General features: G+C 40.1%; 1 pseudogene; it reads right to left on the bottom strand.

The window, feature by feature from the left end:
• Positions 1–8,895: 8,895 nt before the first annotated feature.
• Positions 8,896–19,077, bottom strand: LOC139360936 (zinc finger protein 736-like; annotated as a pseudogene).
• Positions 19,078–22,107: the final 3,030 nt, after the last annotated feature.

The following is a 22,107-nucleotide window of genomic DNA, read 5'->3' as shown; positions in this document are numbered from 1 at the left end:
CTGGGTCAACCTTGAAATAATGTGACTCTTCTGCCTGCATCATGTTTAGTAAGAATGGTGACATCACTGGATCCAGCACCCAGGTGATGTTACATTACTGCCTACACCATGCCCACAGACATCCTTGTGAAATATCACTGTGTCCATCACTTAGAAGACGTAACTCTCCTCTTTGGAATGGATCCTGCACACAAGGCAGAACAGAGACATATTTCCAGGCCAGGCACACAGGTGATGAGACTCTTTTGCAAGGGCCATGCTCAAAAAAGGGCATTTTGACACATCATAGAACCTATCATGTATTTGATATGGCTCTTCTGCTTGGGACCTGCCCACTTGAATAGTGACATATTGCTAGGCCAGGCACAAAGGTGGTGGTAGTCTTTTGTAAGGGCCATGCTTTAAGGAGGGCTTTGTAACATATCTCTGGGCCTATCATCTAGTAGATGTGACTTCCTACTTGGTTCTGCCCACATGGATCATTGTGACATAAGCGTGAGTGTACTTCTCTAAGGGTGACATGAGAATATCTCAGAACCCAGGACCAAGTGATTTGGCTTTTCTACCTGGGTGTGTCAATATATTAAATTGCAACATATATTTAAAGAAGCACCTAAGTGATATGACTCTCTTTTCTACCTGAGTCATGCCTACTGGTTACATTGGGCCATATTTCTGAGACCATGAACTAAGGTGAAATGACTTCTTCTTTCTGGGTCTTTACAATGGGAATATTGTGACATATTGATGAACCCAGCAATTAGGTAATATGACTCATGTCTACCTTGCTTCAGTTCATAACAAAATGATCAAACTTACGTTGGGTTTCAGTCAAGAGGAGATATTTTTCCTCTCACTACTAGGATTATGTCAATAGTTAAGGTTCTTCATTGCAAATTTGTGGAAAGTTCACGGAAGTTTACAACACTAACTCACATCATGCAAACTTTTTGAGTGGTACAGAGAGTTTAATAACAAGACCCAGTAAAATGTTAAGACTCTGATTCTAACAAGGCCCACTTTGAGGTCCTGAGTTTCGCAACTGAATAAAGTACAGAGCTGGAATTGTTACTTTCAGAAGTGAATTTGGCCACAGTTGTGATAGTGACCCATTTCTGGACCCAGCTCTTAGGAATAATAATGTTCTTATCCCTGAAGTCAGCCTGTAGGAGAGATGTTGACTGTCACACCTGGGTGTAGGGCAACAAGTAAGATCATGAATCCATATAAGCATGCAGTCCTCAGAGTTTTGCAACTCTTGTGTACGTTGTATAAAATTCTCAGATGTAGTAGGCAGTGTCACACAGTGGGCAGCACACATGTGAGATTGTGATGCTCATATACACAACTATCTAACCGTTAATGATGTCACCCTTAAAGATGAGAAGATTGGGCTTATCCCTTGGCCTAGTACCCCCATGTTGAGTCTTTTTAGTTAAAATTCCTTTCCATAAGAGCATTATGGGTCAAAATCATGATAATGTGTGTCTTCTCCCTGGGCCCTGGAAATAGGGGATATTTTCACATGTCTCCATTGTAACATACCATTGAGTGCAAAACCTAGGTGACCTGACCCTTCTTTTTGTCTTGAATTCTGCCAAGAGAGAGAATTATTAAATATTACTGAGCCCAGCAATGAGGTAATGTAATTCTCTCTCTCTTTTTTAACCCGGCTACATTGGGCCTGGTGGTATATTACTTGAGGCTGTACCCAGATGACATAACTAGGGAAGCACCTAGGTGACATGGATCTCATCTTCTGTCTTGTACCTGCCTACAGATGACGCTGGGATATATCTCTGAGCCCATTGCATACGTGAAATGGCTGTATTCCTCTAACTGGTCTATACACTGGGGGAATTGTGACGTATTTCTGAGCCCAGCACTCAGCTTATTTGACTCTTTTTTTTTTTTTCAAACCATGTCCACAAACAGAAATTTTCACCTAATGCAGAGCCCATCACCCAGATAATGACACTATTTTGCCTGGGTCCAGCATATAGAGAGAATTATGGCATATTGCTGGGCCCAGCATCCTGACAATGTGACTTTCACATCTGTGTCGGAGCCACAAAAGGTATTTTGACAGATAGTGGGCCAATTATGTAGGTGTTTTGCTTCTCATCCCTTGCTGGTTTTTTTTTTTTTCCACATGTTGGATGGATCATATTACTGAGTCTAGCATCCATTTAATGTGACTCTAATTCCTATACTTTGCCTAGAGTAGGTATTGTGACCTGTTGTTTAGCACAGCTCCTAAGTGATGTTACCCTCCTACCTAGTTTTTTGACCACAAATGTAAATATGACATATACCTTACTTCAGCTCACAGGCATAATTATCAAACTTGTAGGGAAATTTAGCCAATAGATGATATGTTGCCTTTCATTGCTAGCCTTAGTGGAAGATAACATCCTGAGTTGCATATTTGTACCAAGCTCACAAAACTTTACAATACAAACTCACAATGTATAAACTCCTTGGGTTGTACAGAGTTTCCTGACAGGCAGCAGCAAAATATTTTAATTGGGCATCTCGATTACACTTCCAGGTGAACACAAATGTTCTCCCCATCCCACATGTCCTAAGCACACTGTTCAAGTTCTGAGTCTAACAAGTGAATAAAGTACAAAGTTGGAATTGTTATATTCATATGTGGATCTGGCCACAGATGGGATTATGACGTACTTCTGAATACAGCTCACAAGCATAATAATGAGTACTATTCCTGAATAGAGCCTACAGAAGAGATGTTGACTACTATGCCTGAGTTTAGGGCAATATCTGAGATTGTGAATCCATATGAGCCTGTAGGTCTCAGAGTGGTTTGCAACTCTCATGCATGCTGTATAAAGCCTTCAAATGCTGTGTAGTGTCATACAACGGCCCAGGAAATATGTGAGATTGTGACTCTCATATACACACCAAACTCACAGTTAATGGTGTCACCCTCAGAGACAAGAAGATTTGTCATACTCCTAGGCCTAATACCCAGGTGTTGAGAATTTTTGGCTTAAATTCCTTCCTATGGGTACATTGTGATATATCATAATAATGATACTCATAGAGTCATAATAATGTGACTTTTCTGCCAGGACCCTGCCAACAGGGGATATTATCACTTATCTCTGATGAGTTAAGTAATGTATCTCTCCTGCCTGTGCCCTGCCCTCAGAAAGGGAAGAAGAAGTCACAATTTCCTTAGTTAGTAGGACCCAGGCAGGAGACGACAGTCACATTACCTAAGTGTTAAGTGAGATATTTTTTGACATGTCGATTATTGAAAAATCTAGGTGATGTGACTCTCCTTCATGTTCCAGACTCAGCCAAAAGAGGGGCTTATTACATATTGCAGTGCCCAGTAAATAGGTTGAGTGACTTTTCTCTCTTTCTTCTTCCCTTTCTATAGTAGGCTTCGTGACATACTATTTGAAGCTGAACCCAGGTGATGTGACTCTTCCCGCTCGACCCAGATTCAGTATTAGACAATTGTGTATCACTGGCTCAGCACCCAGGTAACGTGCTTCTCCTGCCTTGGCCCTGCTCACAGGTGAGCTTGTGATATATACCTGGTTTAAGAAAATGTGCACAATAATAGCTCTCAAACCTGCACCCAGCCAGCAGATACATTTTTCTGTCACAGTCACTCACACTACCATGGGTAAAGTCCTGTGTTTTCCACTTAAAGTTCACAAATGATTATAACACTCAGATGTATTATAAGAAGCACTGATGATACAAAGAGTGTCATAACATATACCAGCAATGAGGTGAAAATGGGACTCCTGTATGCACACCTAGCTGACATGATTGTCATTCTCACAAATGAACATGGCCTAGGAATGAGGTATGAAATCTCACATGTATAAACCAGTCAAAGGTTGAAATAATTACTCTCTTACATGGATCAGATTCACAGGTGGTTTGGTAACATTTGAATCATAATTCAGCACACCTGTGGCACTGTAACTCCTCTATGGGCACACAATCTTCCCATTGTACTGGGGCTCTTGTACATGGATCTTGCTCATTATTGAGATTGTGACTCCTCTACTTCAACCCAACTCATAGAAAGGGTTGACTCACATTAACAAAACCAGGACTACCATAGAATGTGAAACTTATTTTTGAATCCTCCTGAGAGTGTGTTTGGGCCAAGTAACTTGGCAGGACATAAATAATTTGACTGTCTTTCGTAGGCCCAGACCACAGATGAAATTGTGTCATATGAAGAACAAGCACCTAAGCAACATATAACACTTTCCTTGGCTCTGTCTATAAAGGGCATTTTTATATATCACTGGGACAATCACCCAGGTGATGTGAATTATCAGCCTTAAACCTGCCTACAAAGAGAATTGTGTCTTATATCTAGGTCAGTCACATAAGTGATGTGACTCCCTTCTAGTTCTTTGGCCCTGCACTACAGTGCATTTTGATATGTAACTGTCCACTTCACTGGGTTATGTGATTCTCTATTTTGGATTTTGTCAACAGGAAGCATTGTAGCATATCACTTGGATTAGCACTTATTTTTATTTTATTTTATTTTATTATTTTTTGCTTTTGCCTGTGCCTTGACCACAGGGAAATTGTGATATGTTGCTGGGCTTAGCAACAATGTGAGGTCATTTTCCAGCCTTGCTATTGCACAAAAGTGTCATTGTGACATATATGTAGGCCAATTGCCATAGTGAAATGAACCTCCTTTCTTTTCAGAGTCCTGTTACATGGGGAGTTTTTATGTAAGTGAAACCAGCATTCAGGTTATGTGACTCTTCTGCCACGGTCCTGCACACTAGGAAGATTGTGTCATTTCTCTCGACCTGCAAACACTATGGTGATGTGACTGTCTCTCCTTCTCTCTGTATGCAGGTGTTATTGTGCTACATGATGGAGACCATAACGTAAGCCAAATAACAATTTATATGCCTGAAGCCAGGGTATATGTAGGATTTTGACTCATTCTGAAATTTTTCCATAAGTGTAATTGTGATATATACCTTTGCATAGATCCTCAGTGATTTAATAATTCTGTCTCAGTATAACCCACAAATGAGGTTTTGTCAAATGTCTAGGCCAAGCACCTTGGTGATTTGACTGTGCTATCTTAACAATGTCCTTGGGAAGAATTGTAATGTATATCTGGGCCAATCATCTAGGTTACATGACATTCCTAACCTGTTTGTACCTTGTTTCTTTTGGTAATTGTAGCATTTCTAAAAACTTCATCCAAATGGTATGACTTTCTTGCCTGGGCTTTACCAACAGGAGTATTGTGAAATATTTTTGGGTCCATCATTTAGGTAATATGACTGTCCTCCTCTGCCTGGACACTGCTCACAAGGGACACTGTACAACAGAGCTGGAGCTAGCACACAAGTTATGTGACATTTTTTAAAAGACCCTACCTACAAAGATAATATAGAAATATTTCTGTTCCAGCATTTAGGTAATGTGGCTGTTCTACCTGCTTCATAATAACAGAGGACATTGTGACATATTCCTAGGCATGGCTGACAGGAATGATAATGATAATGAGTCTCATATGGGAATTCAGCCAATAAAGTATATTTTGATTCTTATAACTAGGATTATAGAGTCACATCTTGTGACCTTGTTCAAAGGTCACAAAAGATTTCAATGCTGACACTTATTTTACAAAGTCTTTGGGTTATAAAGACAGAGTCAAAGCAGGGCTCAGCACACAGATGAAATTTTGAGTCTTTTATGCAAACCCAGATGACAGTGAAGACTGTCATGATCTCACATGGATGAAGCCAACTGTCACACATGAAAACAGAATATATGGGTGTTGCAAATTTCGTGTGTGAAATTTTCTGACAGTGTGATTGTGATTTAATCTTTGTGAAGCACCTTTGTAATTTGACTCTTCAGACTTGTTCCAAACCATTTGTGGGATTGTGATATTTACCTAGACCAACCTCGAAGTGATGTGACTCTCCTGCCTGGGCCCCTCTCTCAGTAAGGATTGTGATATACCGTTAGATCTAGAATCCAGGTGATCTTACATTCTTGCCTGCACCATGCCCAACAAAATTATTGTGAAATATTTTCGTGTCCACTTCATAGGAGCTATAACTCTCTTCTCTGGAATGGACCTTGCACAAAGGTAGGATAGTGACATAATGCAAGGCCAGGCAAAGAGGTGAGGGTATTTTTTTCCCAGAGCCATGACCAATGGAGGGCATTGTGACATATATCTTGGCCTATCACCTAGGTTATGTGGCTCTCCTGTTTTTGCCCTGCCAACCTGGAGACTGACATATTTCTAGGCCAGGAACACAGGTGATGATACTCTCTTGCCAGGGCTATGCTTCATAGTGGACATTGTAATAGATCTCTGGGCCTATCACCTAGGCAAAGTGACTCCCTCTTTGGGCCCAACACATAGGGAGCATTGTGGCATAAGCAGAGAACCTGCACCTTTGTGGTGTAATTCTATTGCCTGGGTGCTGTACTAAGAGAGCCTTGTGACATATCTCAGGACCCAGCACCCAAGTGATGTGGCTCTTTTGCCTGATTTCTGCCCACATGTTACATTGTGATATATTCCTAGGGAAGCCCCTAGGTGATATGACTCTCCTCATCTGCCTGTTCCCTGTCTACTGGAGACATTGAGACATACCCATGAGCCCATGGCCTACGCCTTTGAAACAGTGGGATTTTGACTATTGCTGAGCCCAGCTTAGGTCATGTAGCTCTACTCTTTTTTCTGAATTATTCCCACAAAGGAAAATTTTGATCTATTTCACCCAGATGATGTTTCTCTTCTGCCAGGGTCCTCAATGAAGAGGGAATTATTGCATACTGGTAGGCCCAGCACCCTGATGATGCACTGTAATGCCAAAGCCACAGAGTATTTTGACATATCTTCAGCCCATTCTGTAGGTGTTTGGCTCTCATTCCTTGGCTAAGTTTTTCCACATGTGGAATTGTGCCATAATAATCAGTCCAGCACCCAGTTAATATAACCGTCCTTCCTAGGTTTTACCAAGAAAGAGCATTGTGACATGTTGTTTGCCACATCGCCTAATATTTTATTCTTTGTTTTTTGTTTGTTTGTTTGTTTTGGGGGTTTTTTTTTGCCCACAAATGTGAAAAAAAATGTGCATGTGAACTTGCTTCAGTTCACATGCATGATGGTCAAACATATTGAAATTCAGCCAATAGAAGGTATTTTGCCTCTCATCATTAGGCTAATGTAATAAGTAAAATCCTGGGTTGCATTTTTGTACAAGGCTCACAGAAATTTACAACGTGAATTCTTATTCTCCAAACTGCTTCGATGGTATAGAGAGTTTCATAACAAGACCCCACAAAAAGTTGTAATTGTCACTCTCAATTACACACCCAGTTAAAAGTAAAAGCTGTCACCATTCCACTTTTACAAAGCTCAGTGTTGCAGTACTGAGTTTAACAAGGGGAAACAGTAAAAATATGATATTTTAACTCTCATATGTGGATCTGGCCACAGGTGAAATTGTGACTAATTTTTGAAGATTATCATGCATCCTGAGGTCATGGGCGTAGGGTGGCTGACTCATGTAATCCCAGCACTTTGGGACGCTGAGGCAGGCAGATCACCAAGTCAAAAGATTGAGACTGTTCTGACTAATACAGTGAAACTCCATCTCTACTAAAAATAAAAATAAAAAAATTAGTCAAGCACGCTGGCAGGGGGCTGTAATTTGAGCTACTTGGGAGGCTGAGGCAGGGGAATCAGTTACACCTGGGAGGTGGAGGTTGCAGTGAGCTGAGATTGCACCATGGTGCTACTCTACTCCAGCCTGAGTGACAGATTGAGATTCCATCTCAAAACTACATATAAGCATGTGAGTCACAGAGTAGTTTGCAACTCTCATGCACAACGTATAAAGCTCTCAATGCTGTAAAGGGTTTCATAAAATGCCCCAGTACACACATGATATTGTGACTTATATACATACTAAGCTCACAGTTAAAATTGTTACCTTCAAAGATTAAGAGATTCTGTCATATCACTGGGCCAACAATCAGGGTGTTAAAACTTTCACTTAAATTGTTTTCCATCTGTGCTTTGTTACATATTTTTGGGTCAGAATTATAATAATGTGACCCTTCTGCCTGGGTCCTGCCAACAAGGGATATTATAACATATCTTTGAGCCTATTAGCTAGGTGATTTGTCTATTTTGCCTGTGTTTTGCCTCCAAGGGACATTGTGACATCTATGGAAGTAGCATCTAGAAAGTGTGACTCTCTTCTCTGGCCTAGGTCTTGCCAACTAAAGAAACTGTGACATACCACTGAGTGCAAAACCTAGGTAATGAAACTCTCTTCTTTATTATGGAGTCAGCCAAGAGAGGGGGTTATTTCATATTGCTAAACCCAGCACCTAGATGGTGTGACTCTCCTGTTTTTATAGACTTTCCTGTCTATAGTGGACATAGTGCCATATTACTTGAAGCTGTACCCAAATGATGTTACTCTTCTGCCTTGGCCCTGCCTCCTAGGAAGTTTATAATGTATCCTGAGCACAGAATCCAAGTGACAATACTCTTCTGCCTTGTTTCTTCCCTCAGGTGAAATTGAGTACACTAGAGACATGTGACCCTTAGTGCTTGACTCATGCAGTCTTCAGAGCAATTTCAAAATCATAGTTTGTGGGGATCAAAAAGGGGCTGGTACAAATGAGAAGCTGCTGGTGAAATAATTGGAGGCAGAAGAGAATGAGACGTGCTTGGAAAAGTGTACACGCTGCTTAGGTGCAGCAGAACTGTGTGGCTAGTTCTCCTTGTGCCATGGAATTAACAGTCATTACCTTTATACTGTGTTTGTTCAGTATTAAGTCTCTGATGTTGAACACAATATGAGAACTTGTTAAAGACTTTTCCACATTGTTACCACTTGTAAAGCTTCTCTCTAGTGTGAATTACCTTTTGTCTAATGAGATGTGAGAACAAGCTCAATGCTTTGCCACATTCTTCGTATTTGTAGGGTTTCTCTCTAGTGTGAATTGTCTAATGATTAGTAACATCTGAGAAGCACTTAAAAGTTTTGTCCCATTGTTCACATTCGTAAGGTTTCTTTTCCATATAAATTTTCTCGCAGTTAACAAGGATGGAGAAGTGGGTAAAGGCAGTCCAACATTCTTCACAGGTATATGGTTTCTTTCCATTATGAATTCTTTTATGTTTATTAAGGGCTGAGAACCACACAAAAGCTTTTTTATATTCAATACATTTGTAGGGTTTTTCTCCAGTATGAATTATCTTACATTTAGCAAGTTCTGAGAACCACCTATAGGCTTTGTTACATTCTTCACATTTGTAAGGTTTCCCTCCAGTATGAATTCTCTTATGATTAGTAAGGTCTGAGAAGCACTTAAAGGCTTTGCCACATTCTTCACATGTGTAGGATTTGTCTCCAGTATGATTTCTCTTTGTTTAATAAGAGTTGAGGAGCAGATAAAAGTTTTGCCACATTCTTTACATTTGTCATGTATCTCTCCAGTATGAGCCCTGTTATGTTCAGTAACATTGGAGATCTTTTTAAAGACTTTGCCATATTATCCTCTTCTGGAGCATCTCTCTGCAGTATGATTTCGCTTCTGTGTAGTAATATCTGAGAACAACTTACATCTTTTCCACATTCTTCACATTTGTAACATTTTTCTCTGCTAGAAAAATATTTATGTTCAGTAAAGATTGAGCACAACTCAAAAACTTTGCCACATTTATTTCATTGACAGATTTTGCTGTGGGTAGTTGGCAAACACTGATGACGGTCATTACAACTGCCTTGCTGCCCCTTACAATTACCCATACTTTGGCAGTCTTTTTTTTTATTGTAAACTCTTAAGGTCACAGCTTCCATATTTTCTCAGATTCACTTTTGCTTTTTGAAATGAATCTTTTATGTCTTGCTCCAGCAAAATCTCTGCAGAAAAATGAAAAGAGCCAGCTGAAAACAAACAAACAAACAAAAAACAAAAAACAAAATTCCTCCCTCATTAGATGTAGGTGAATACACTTTACAAATATATTATATAAGACATATTAACAAGCTGATAATAAAATACCACAGGCTCTAATTCCTTTATAGCCATATAAACTTAACAGAAATATACTGACCAAAATGTCATTGTGAGAAATCTAAGAATCAGTTAAGTATTTCCCATTCTTAATCCTATTATGACTATAAGTATATACTCCCAACTCCTGCCTTACCTCTCCAAAAATCAGTAAAATAGTGTCACCTGTTTAAATGCTTTTGGGTTTTGTGACCTTACCAATGACTAATTTCTATGTCCCACAACAGTGTTGAAAAGAAAGGTGGTGCACTTTGACACTTTTGGCAACTAAAACCAAATGTAAATGACTGTTAAAAGAGAAGAAAGATGTCATTATCATTGACAGACAATGGAAATAGCAACTGACTACAGGACCTTAATAAGAAATGTGAAAAATGTCCTGGAGCTGTGACTCATGCCTGTAATCCCAGCAGTTTAGGAAGCTGAGGCCAGCAAATCACATGAGGTCAGAAATTCAAGACCAGCCAAATCAACGTGGTGAAATCCCTTCTCTAATAAAAATACGAAAATGACCAGGTATGGTGGTAGTCGCCTGTAATCCCAGCTACTCAGGAGGCTGAGGCAGAAGAATTGCTTGAAGCCAGGAAGTGAAGTTTGCAGTAAGCCAAGATTGCACCATTGCACTCTAAGTTTGGCAACAAGAGTAAAATGGCAACCCAAGATAGATAGATAGATAGATAGATAGATAGATAGATAGATAGATAGATAGATAGATAGATAGATAGATAGATAGATAAAGAAAAATTTTAAAAAAGAAAAAACATGGGGAAACTTTTTTAACTAAAAAACACACAAGCACAGAGAAAATATTCATTGAATAAGCTTCAGAGAATCCAAGAATCTCTAGCCTAAAAATGGAAACATTTTTTAAGATAAAAGTCACTTTGGAAAGATTTTGACATTTGGCTTTTTATTATACAAATTGCAACACAAGATTATAACATACAGAAAACATCAAGATAATGTGACTAAGTCAAAAATAGAAATAAATATTCAGGAATCGGCCGGGCGCGGTGGCTCAAGCCTGTAATCCCAGCACTTTGGGAGGCCGAGACGGGCGGATCATGAGGTCAGGAGATCGAGATCATCCTGGTTAACACGGTGAAACCCCGTCTCTACTAAAAAATACAAAAAACTAGCCGGCCGAGGTGGCGGACGCCTGTAGTCCCAGCTACTAGGAAGGCGGAGGCAGGAGAATGGCGTGAACCCGGGAGGCGGAGCTTGCAGTGAGCTGAGATCCGGCCACTGCACTCCAGCCTGGGCGACAGAGCGAGACTCCGTCTCAAAAAAAAAAAAAAAAAAAACATTCAGGAATCAATTACTAAAGAATGAAGATGGAAAAATTACCTGAGACAATTAGATTTAAATTCTAGATCTATTTTTTAAAAGAAAAAATTAAATTACCCTAAACAAAAAAAATTATCATCTCAGTGATGCTCAGTGAATGAAATGGCAATAAAGACAGCAAAATAAAAGAACAAAAATGAAAACAACAAAAAAAGTAAAGTACGCAAAGAAATAAAAATTTTGGCATATAAGTACCAAAAGCTAATATGCCCTTCAACATCAGTAAAAAATATAAGAAAATCAAGCATCTTAGAAAATTTTAACTAAGTTTAGCAAAAAGAGATTTCTAACAAGACAAAACATAACCAATGTTTTGAAAGTCACAGACACGAAGAGAAGTTGGAATGCAGGAAGCAAAAAGAGATATTCTATTTATATGCATGCTTCTGTAGTCATACCAGTAAATTTATGAACATAAATCTTTCAGGCAACAAGAGAGAAGAATGACATAGTCAAAGCATGGGGGAAAAAAGTCTAAGCAAGAATACTATATCCAGCAATAGTATCCTTAAAAAAAATTAACTACATTATGATCTATATCAACATCTAACTATGTCATGGCTTCAAGAGACTCACTTCAGAGCTAATAAAAAAATAAACTGAAAATGCCAGGATGAAAAAAATATTCCATGCAAGTGTTAACCAAATGAGAGGAGGAGAGGTAACAATTTATTAAATTGATAACTGTTATATATGATAAAATTTACTTTTAGTCAAATTTTACAAGAGACAATGTTGTATATTCAATTATAATAAAAGGGTTCATTCACTGGGAACCTATAAACATATGACAATTTTCACAAACACATGAAGCAAACATTGACAGAGTTGATGCAAACAGAGACAACAATATAATAACGGATGCAAACATCAATATCTCACTTTAAGTAAAAAATAAACAAGACAATCTCAATAAGGAAACAAAATAATTGAATGCACTATACAATAATTACACTTAATAAATGTATACAGAAAATAGAACACACATTATTTTCCATAGATCATAAAACATTTTCCTACAAGGACTACCTGTGACACCACCAAAGAAGTCTTAACAATTTTTTAGTTGAAATTTTACAATTATTTACAACTCGAATGGAATGAAGCTAGAAATCAGTAAAAGAAGAAAAGCTGAACGGTTCAAAAAATATAAATATTGAAAAAACAGATTTTGTTCTTTTTTAATTTCTTTTATGATAGAGTATCACTCTGTCACTAGGCTGGAGTGCAGTGGCATAATCTCAGTTCACTGCAACGTCCAGTTTCTGGGGACAAAGGATTCTTTTGCTTCAGCCTCCCAAGTAGCTGGAACTACAAGGACCCACAACCATGCCCAGCTAATTTTTTGCGTTTTAGTAGAGATGGAGTTTTACCATTTTGCCCAGAATTGTCTCAATCTCCTGATTTCTCTATGCACCCTCCTCGGACTCCCAAAGTGCTGGGATTGCAGGCATGAGCCACCATGCTCAGCAAACAACACACTTTTGAGTAAGTTTTTTCAGGGGTTGGAAGACATAATGTTGTGAAGATGTCCATGCTGCTTAAAGTGACCCAATGTTCAACACACCCCTTTTTAATTTTAATTATGTTTTTCAAAAATAGAAAAAAAAATAGTAAAATCTCAAGGGACTACAAAAAGCCTGACAATCTTGAAAAAGAAGAAAAATATTGGGATCCTTACACTTAACAATTTTTGAACACACACAAAAACCTACAGTAACCAAAGCACTTTGGTAATGGTGTAAAGGTAGAACACCAAAGTAATGAAACAGAATGTAGCACAGAAATAAACCTTTGAATGGAGAAGAAAGACATACCATCTAGGTTTTGCAATCAATCATATGTCACAATTCCTTTGGTAGCAGTACCCAGGCAGGGGAGGAGAATTACATTACCTAGATGCTAGTTTCAGCGATATTTCAAAATGTCCTGAGGGGGCAGGGCACAGGCTGGAGAGACACACCATCTAGCTAATAGTCCCAGAGATAGGTGATAATGTCTCCTGTAGACAGGGCCCAACCAGAAGAGTCACATTATTATTATTCTGACCCAGTGATATGTAACAATGCACCCATGGAAAAAAATTTGAACCACAGTCTCACAACACCTGGATAATAGGCCCAATGACATGACACAATCTCATGATTTTTGAGATTAAAACCTTTAACTTTTAGATGAGGTTGTATATTAGAGTCAAAATCTCACATGTGAGCTGGGTCAGTGTATGACACTCTCTACAATATCTGCGGACTTTATAAAACCTGCAGGAAGAGGCAGTGTGTGGTGACTCACACCTGTAATCCCAGCACTTTGGGAGGCTGAGTCAGGTAGATCATGTGGTCAGGAGTTCAACACCCACCTGGGTAAAATCCAATCTCTACTAAAAATAACAAAAATTAGCCAGGCACGGTGGCAGGCACCTGGAATTCAGCTACTTGGTAGGCTGAGACAAAAGAATCACATGAACTTACAGGGCGGAGTTTGCAGTGAGCTGAGAATCCGCCACTGTACTCCAGCCTGGGTGACAGAGTGTGACTCCATCTCAAGAAAAAAAAAAAAGGAAAAAATAAGGAAGGAAGGAAGGAAGGAAGGAAAGAAAGAAAGAAAGAAAGAAAGAAAGAAAGAAAGAAAGAAAGAAAGAAAGAAAGAAAGAAAGAAAGAAAGAAAGAAAGAAAGAAAGAAAGAAAGAAAGAGAGAGAGAGAGAGAGAGAGAGAGAGAGAGAGAGAGAGAGAGAGAGAGAAAGAAAGAAAGAAAGAAAGAAAGAAATGCCGGGCGCGGTGGCTCAAGCCTGTAATCCCAGCACTTTGGGAGGCCGAGGCGGGCGGATCACGAGGTCAGGAGATCGAGACCATCCTGGCTAACACAGTGAAACCCCGTCTCCACTAAAAATACAAAAAAAATTAGCCGGGCGTGGTGGCGGCGCCTGTAGTCCCAGCTACTCTGGAGGCTGAGGCAGGAGAATGGCGGGAACCCGGGAGGCGGAGCTTGCAGTGAGCCGAGATCGCGCCACTGCACTCCAGCCTGGGCGACAGAGCAAGACTCCGCCTCAAAAAAAAAAAAAAAAAAAAAAAAAAGAAAGAAAGAAAGAGAAAGAGAGAGAGAGAAGGAGGGAGGGAGGGAGGGAGGGAGGGAGGGAGGGAGGGAGGAAGGAAGGAAGGAAGGAAGGAAGGAAGGAAGGAAGGAAGGAAGGAAGGAAGGAAGGAAGGAAGGAAGGAAGGAAGGAAGGGGAAAGAAAGAAAGAAAGAAAGAAAGAAAGAAAGAAAGAAAGAAAGAAAGAAAGAAAGAAAGAAAGAAAGAAAGAAAGAAAGAAAGAAAGAAGACAGAAAGAGAGAAAGAGAGAAAGAGAGGAAGAGAGAAAGAGAGGAAGGAAGGAAGGAAGGAAGGAAGGAAGGAAGGAAGGAAGGAATGAAAGAGAGAAAGAAAGAAGAAAGAAATAAGGAAAGAAAGAAAGAGAAAGAAAGAAAGAAAGAAAGAGAAAGAGAGAAAGAAAGAGAAAGAGGGAGGGAGGGAGGGAGGAAAAACCTCCATGAAGATTGTAAACCTCTCTGAGGCCTACGTGCTCATATGGACTCACAATCTTACATATTGTCCTAAACGCAGGTTTAATAGTCAACATCTCCCCTATAGGCAGGGTTAAGGGAGAAGACCCATTATTTTGTCTGTGGGTTGGGTCCAGAAATGAGTCATCATTCCACCTTTGGCCAACTCAACATATAAAAGTCACAACTCCAACTCTGCTGTATTTCCTTGTTACACTCAGGACTTCAAAAGTGGGCAATGTAAATGTGGGATGGTGAAAACTTGTAATTTCATCTGGGTGTATAACTGAAAGTCCTGATCTAAACTTTTTGGGGGGTCCTGTTACGAGACTCTCTACCAACAAAGAGTTTATACAATATAAGTTAGTGTTGTAAGCTTCCATCAGCTTGGAACAAACGTGCAGCCCAGTTTACCTATTGCCCTAAGCTTTGCAATGAGAGACAAATTCCTATTGGCTGAATCCAAATATAAGTTTGATCATCATGCCTGTGAACAGAAGCAAGGTATATATCATAATCCCATTTGTGGGCATAAAACTAGGTAGGAGGGTAACATCACTTAGATGCTGTGTCACAATGCCTTGTGATGCTGTGTCACATGTGTCACATGTGATGCTGCGTAACAATTCCTTCTCTAGGCAGGGTATAGGAAATTGGGTCACATTAATTGGGTGTTAGACCCAGCGATAAGACACCATCCCACATGTAGAAAAAACCCAGCCAAGTTATGAGAGCCAAAACACCTATATAGCGGGCCCAAGATATGTCAAAACAAACAAACAAACAAACAAAAAACAAGCAAAAACAACAACAAAAAAAACCTTCGGTGGCTCCAGTACAGGAAGGAGAGGCACATCATAAAGGTGTTGGACCCATCAATATGCAATACGCCGTAAATTTCTCTTTTTGCAGAACCCATGCAAAAGAGTAAAATCATCTAGGTTCTGGGCCATGCAAAAAGTCAAAATTAGTTATTTCATGGATCAGAAAAAAGAGGTCAGTAACCTGTCTGGAGTGCTGGGCTCAGCAATGTGCCAAAATCCTCCTATTGTGAAGACCCATGTAGACAGTGAGCATCACATCACTTAGGTCATGGGTTCAGAGATATGTCCCAATGTCTCCAGTAGGCGAGGCTCAGGCAGATGAGAAGAGTCGCATCACCTAGGTGCTTCCCTAGAAATATGTCACAATGTAACACAGGGGCAGAAACCAAGTAGAAGAGCCACATGACTTGGGTGCTGGGTCCTGAGGCATGTCACAAGACTATCTTAGGACAGCACCCAGCAAAAAGAGTTACATCATCTAGATTTAGGTTTTCTGCTTATTCCACAATGCTTTATTTTGGCAGGGCCCAAGAAGGGAGTCACTGCACCTAGGTAATAAACCCCAATATATTTCACAATGTCCTCTATGAAGCATAGCCTTGGCAAAAGAGTACCAGCAACTATGTGCCTGGTCTAGAAATATGTTATTCCACGTTGGTAAGGCCCAAGCAGGAGAACCATATAACCCAGGTGATAGGCCCCGATATAAGTCACGATGTCCTCCTTTGAACATGGCTCTGACTAAATAGCAACTGTGTGCCTGGCCTTGCAATTTGTCACTATCCTCCCTTTGTGCATGGCTCATCCCAGAGAGCACAATTTTATCACCTACGAGGGGTACACAGAAATATGACACAATAATTAGGGTGGGCATGGTGCCTGAAAGAATATAACATCACTTGGGTTGTAAATTCAGTTGTATGTCATAATCCTTACTTAGAGAAGGGCCCAGGCAGGAGAATCACATCACCATGAGGTTGGCCTAGCTAGATATCACAATCCCATATTTGGGCTGGAGTAAGTCTGGAGAGTCAAATTACAAAGGTGGTTGGCAAAGATTTACATCACAATCACAGTGATAAATAATTGCAAAGGTGAGATTTACAATACCACATATCCTTTTTTCATATGTGATATTTGGCTTTATCCATGTGAGATGTTGACAGTCTTTACTGTCAGTTGGGTGTGCATACAAGACTCACAATTTCACCTGTGTTCTGAGCCCTGCTTTGACTCTGTCTCTATAAGCCAAAGACTTTGAAAATATGTGTGAATGTTGCAATCTTTTGTGACATTTGTATAACAATGTTATTCAGCACATCATGCATGTACCTAAACTTGGTTATAAGAGTCAAAATAACCTGTATTAGCTGAATCCCATATGACAGTCATTATCATTCATGTGATCCATGCCTAGGGACATATTACAATTCTCTGTATGGCTATGCAGCAGGCAGAACAGCCATATTACCTAAATGCTGGGCCATGATTATTCCAATATTCTCTTTGTAGGCAAGGTTTTGTCAGAAATGTCATAAAACTTGTGTGCTAGGTCCAGCTCTGTGGCACAGTGTCCTTTGTGGAAACTGTCAGAGCAGGAAAGTAGAGTCATTTCACCTAAATGATGTGCCCAAAAATATGTCAAAATACCTCCTGTAAACAGGACTCAAGCAGGAGTCATATTATTTGGATGCAGTATTTAGAAATGCTACAATTAACAAAGGAAGCAGAATACAGGCAGTAGAGGAGAGTCTTGTAACCTAGACAATGTGTCTGGAAATATTTCACAATCCCCCCTGAGGATTGTAATAGCATAGTCAAATCAGCAAAGTCCTTGGCCCAGGTATTTGTCAAAATCTCATTTGTGGGATATACCTGGCAAATTATTAAATCATTCTGGAGCTGGGCAAAGGTATATGTCACAATTATACTTGTGGAGAGGTTTAGAAATAAGAGTCATTATCTTGCACATATTCTGGCTCCAAGTATATGAGTTGTTATTAGGCTTTTGTTATGGTCTCAGATATATGGTACAATATCACCTGTGGAAACAGAGAAGGCAAAAAAGTCACATCACCCATATGAGTGTGGGTCCTGTGAGATGTCACAATACCCCTTGTGGGAAGGCCCTTGTGGAAAAGTCACATCACCTGGGTACTGGTTTCAATGACATATCAAAAATCCCTCTGTAGGCAGGAAACTGGAAAAAGAGGAGACTCACTTCACCTAGGCAACTGGCCTAGATATATATCATACTGTATGTTCTGTGCAGTACCAAAGCTGGAGAGTGACCACACATTGGTGCTGGACCCAACAATATGTCACAATCCCCCTGTAATTAAGGCACAGACTAAAGGGAAAAAAAAAAAAAAAAAAAACATAGCTTAGGTGTTGTGCCAAGTGATATGTTACAATGCTTTCTGTTGGTAGAACCCAAGAAGGAGAATTACTTCCCCAGGGTGCAGTACCCAGTTACATACCACAATGCACTGTAAGTGTTGGGCCAAGGCAGTATAAGGTTGTCACATAACTTACATGATGGACCTTTGTATAGGACACAATTCTCTTTGGAGGCAGGTTTCATGCAAACAATTCACCTCACCTGGGTGATGGTCCCAGGGATATATAAAAATGCTATTTTGTAGGCATAGCCAAGGAAGGTATTATACATGACTTAGGTGCTTGTTCCACATTTGGCACAATTTTATCTGTGACCTGGTTTTGGAAGAAACAGTCAAATTATTCATATGTTGGGCAAATTTACCTGTCCCAATCACACTCTCAGAAACATTCATAAGTAAGTTTTTTTTTATCCCACATGAATCCTGGTTTCTTGTATTTGAGTTAACTCTTTCTATGAGTTATTTGAAATAGAGAAGTCACAATCCCAACCATGGGCAAGATCTATGTATAGGAGCCTAAATCCTACTTGAATATTACGTTCCAGTAGGAGAGTCACAGCATTACAAGTGTGTTGAATCATGTTTCAAATGTTACCAAACCCCCTGTAAATTAGATCCATTTATGACACTGATTATTTCAACCTTCTACTGCTTTTTATATGTGAGATTTAGTACCACACTCCTAGGCCCTGTTTATGTGGGAGAATGACAATTGTGCCACCTAGGTGTGCATACAAGAGTCACATTCTTACCTAGTTGTTGTTCTCAGTTATGACACTCTTTGTACCAATAAGGCTTTACATGATATACCAGAGTGTTATAATCCTTTATGAACTTTTTGCAAGTGAAAAACCCAGGGCCTTACCCATGGCAATGAGACTGGCTAGGAGAGTCACAATATCTCTACTGGCTGGGTCCAGGAAAGAAAGTTATTGTTGCCCATGTGTGCTTAACCCAGCTATATGTCACAATTTCACCTGTGAACTGGGACAAGGTGGGAGAGTCACATAACCTGGGTGATGAGCCAGTGACACAATATAATCTCATTTGTAGGCTGGGCCTAGTCAGAAGGGTTAAATCACCTAGATGTTGGGCTTTGCTATATGTAATAATTCCCTGTCTTGGCACAGTGTAGGATATGAAGGAGGGTCACATCACTTGGGTTTTGTAATCAGTGGTATGTCACCACAAGACCCAGCCAGGAGAGGAGAGTCACATGACCTAGATGTTTGGTCAAAGGATATTTCACCATGTACTCTGGGGGTGGGTACAGGCAGGAGAGACAATCACCTGTCTCATAGGCTCAGAGATACGTGATAATATCCCCTGTTTGTAGGGGCCAGGCAGAAGTAACATGATTATTATTCTGACCCTGTGGTATGACAAAATGTACCCATGGGAAAAAATAAAAACCAAAAAGTCTCAACACCTGGGTACTAGACCTAGTAATAGGACAAATCTTTTGTCTTCGTGGGTGACACCATTAAATTGAGCTGTGCATGCATATGAGAGTCACAATATCATGTGTTTTGGGTCTATTATATGACACTCTACAACATTTGAAGTCTTTATACAGCATGCATCAGGGTTGTGAACCACTCTGAAGCCTACATGCTCACAGGGATTCATGATCTCACATATTGCCCTAATCCTAGGTATAATAGTAAATACATTTTCTGTAGGCTGGTTTTAGGTATGAGACCCATTATTATGCCTATAAGCGGGACACAGAAATAAGTCACCATCCCACCTGTGGCCAAATCCACATATGAAGGTCAAAATTCCAACTTGGTACTGTATTCTCTTGTTAGACTCAGGACATTAACAATGGGCTTTGGACATTTGGGATGGTGACAACATTTGCTTTCACCTGGGAATGTAATTGAGAGTCCCAATCTGAACTTTTTGCTGGTCCTTGTCATGAAACTCTCTTTCTACTCAAAGAAATTATACATTATGAGTTAGTGTTGTAAAGTTCTGTGAGCTTTCTACAAATGTGCAACCAAGGACCTTCCCTATTGCCTTATGCCTAGTGATGAAAGGAAAAATATCTCCTATTGGCCAAATCCACGTATAAGTTTGACCATTACACCTGTGAACTGAAATAAAGAATATGTCATAGTCCCATTTGTGGGCAAAAAACCAGGCAAGAGGGTAACATTACTTAGGTGCTGTGTCAAGCAACATGTTCCAATGCCCTCTCTAGGCAGCGTATGGGAATTAGAGTCACATGGACTCAGCAATATGTCCCAGTCTCAAATGTGGAAAAATATCCAGGTCGGGCATGGTGCCTCACACCTGTAATCCCAACACTTTCGGAGGCTGAAGCAGGCAAATCATGAAGAAAAGTGTTCTAGATCAGCCTGACCAACATAATGAAATCCTGTCTCTACTAAAAATACAAAAATTAGCCAAGCATAGTGGCACTTGCCTGTAATCCCAGCTACCCAGGAGGCTGAGGCAGGAAAATAGCTTGATCCTAGGAGGTGGAGGTTGCACTGAGCCAAGATCATGCCATTTCACTCCAGAGCTCCATCCTGGGTGACAGAGCAAGACTCCATCCACCCCCGCCCCCCAACCCCTCCAAAAAAAAAAATCCAAGTTATAAGAGACAGAACGCCTACATAATGGGCCCAGGAGAGGTCAGAATACCTTCTGTGGCTCTGGGACAAGCATGAGAGTCACATTATTGGAGTTCTGGGAACAGAAATATACCATAATTCTCTCTATATGCAGGATCCAGCAAAAGATTAACATCATCTGTGTGCTGGGGCCCTGCAATATGTCAAAATTTTTTGTGTGTTCACGGTAAAAAAAAAAAAAAAAAGAAGTAGGGTAAAATAGCCTGAGGTCTGGACTCAACAATATGGCACAATCTTCTGATGTAAAAACCAGGGAGAAGAAGCAGTCACTTTATTTAGATCATAGGCTCAGAGATATTTCCCTGTGCCCCCAATAGGCAGGGCCCAGACAGAAAAGGAGAGTCATATCACCCAGGTGCTTCCGTAGTACAGCCTCAAATAATGTCATCATCCCCAATGTAGACAGTTTTGAAGAAAAAAAAGAGAGTCACACCAACTGGGTGTTGGGCTCAGAAATTTGGAATAATTCCTTCTCCTGGCAGAGTTTAGGAAAAAGAGGAAAGTTATGTCACCAAGGTTTTACATTCAGTAATATGTCATAAGGCAAGAGAGGAGAGTCACATTACCTATATGCTATACATAGCGATATGTCAGAGTGTCCTCTGTGACCAGAAAACTGTAAGGAGAAACATATTGCCTAGCTGGTAAGTCCAAAAATATATGATAATATCCCCTGTTGACTGGGTACAAGCTGAAAAGTTACATTGCTCTGAATTTTTTTTTCTTCTTCTTCTTTTTTTTTTTTTTTTTGAGATTCAGTCTCCCTCTGTCACTCAGGCTGAGCTGAGATCATGCCATTGGACTTCAGAACTCTGGCCCGGGTGACAGAGTAAGATTCCATCCCCTCTGCCCCCACAAAAAAGCCAAGTTATGAGAGAAAAAACACCTACATAGTGGGCTCAAGAGAGGTCAAAATACCTTCTGTGGCTCTTGGACAAGCATGAGCGTCACATTATTAGGGTTCTGGGCCCAGAAATATGCCATAATTCTCTTTATATGCAGGACCTAGGCAAATGAGTAACATCATCTGTGTGCTGGGGCCCTGCAATATGTCAAAATTGTTTATGTGATCATGGTTCAAGGAAAAAAGAAAAAGTAAAATAACCTAAGTGCTGGGCTTACCAATATAGTACAATCCACTGACGTAAAAGCCAGAGAGAAGAGGCAGTCACTTTACTTACATCAAGGGCTCAGAGCCATTTCCCATTGCCCCCAGTAGGCAGGGCCCAGACAGAAAAGGAGAGTCATATCACCTTG

This window comes from Macaca nemestrina, chromosome Y (assembly GCF_043159975.1).
Source record: "Macaca nemestrina isolate mMacNem1 chromosome Y, mMacNem.hap1, whole genome shotgun sequence".
NCBI lineage: Eukaryota > Metazoa > Chordata > Mammalia > Primates > Cercopithecidae > Macaca > Macaca nemestrina.
The sequence above is the reverse complement of the archived record's forward strand: the minus strand, read 5'-3'. Positions and strand labels throughout refer to the sequence as shown.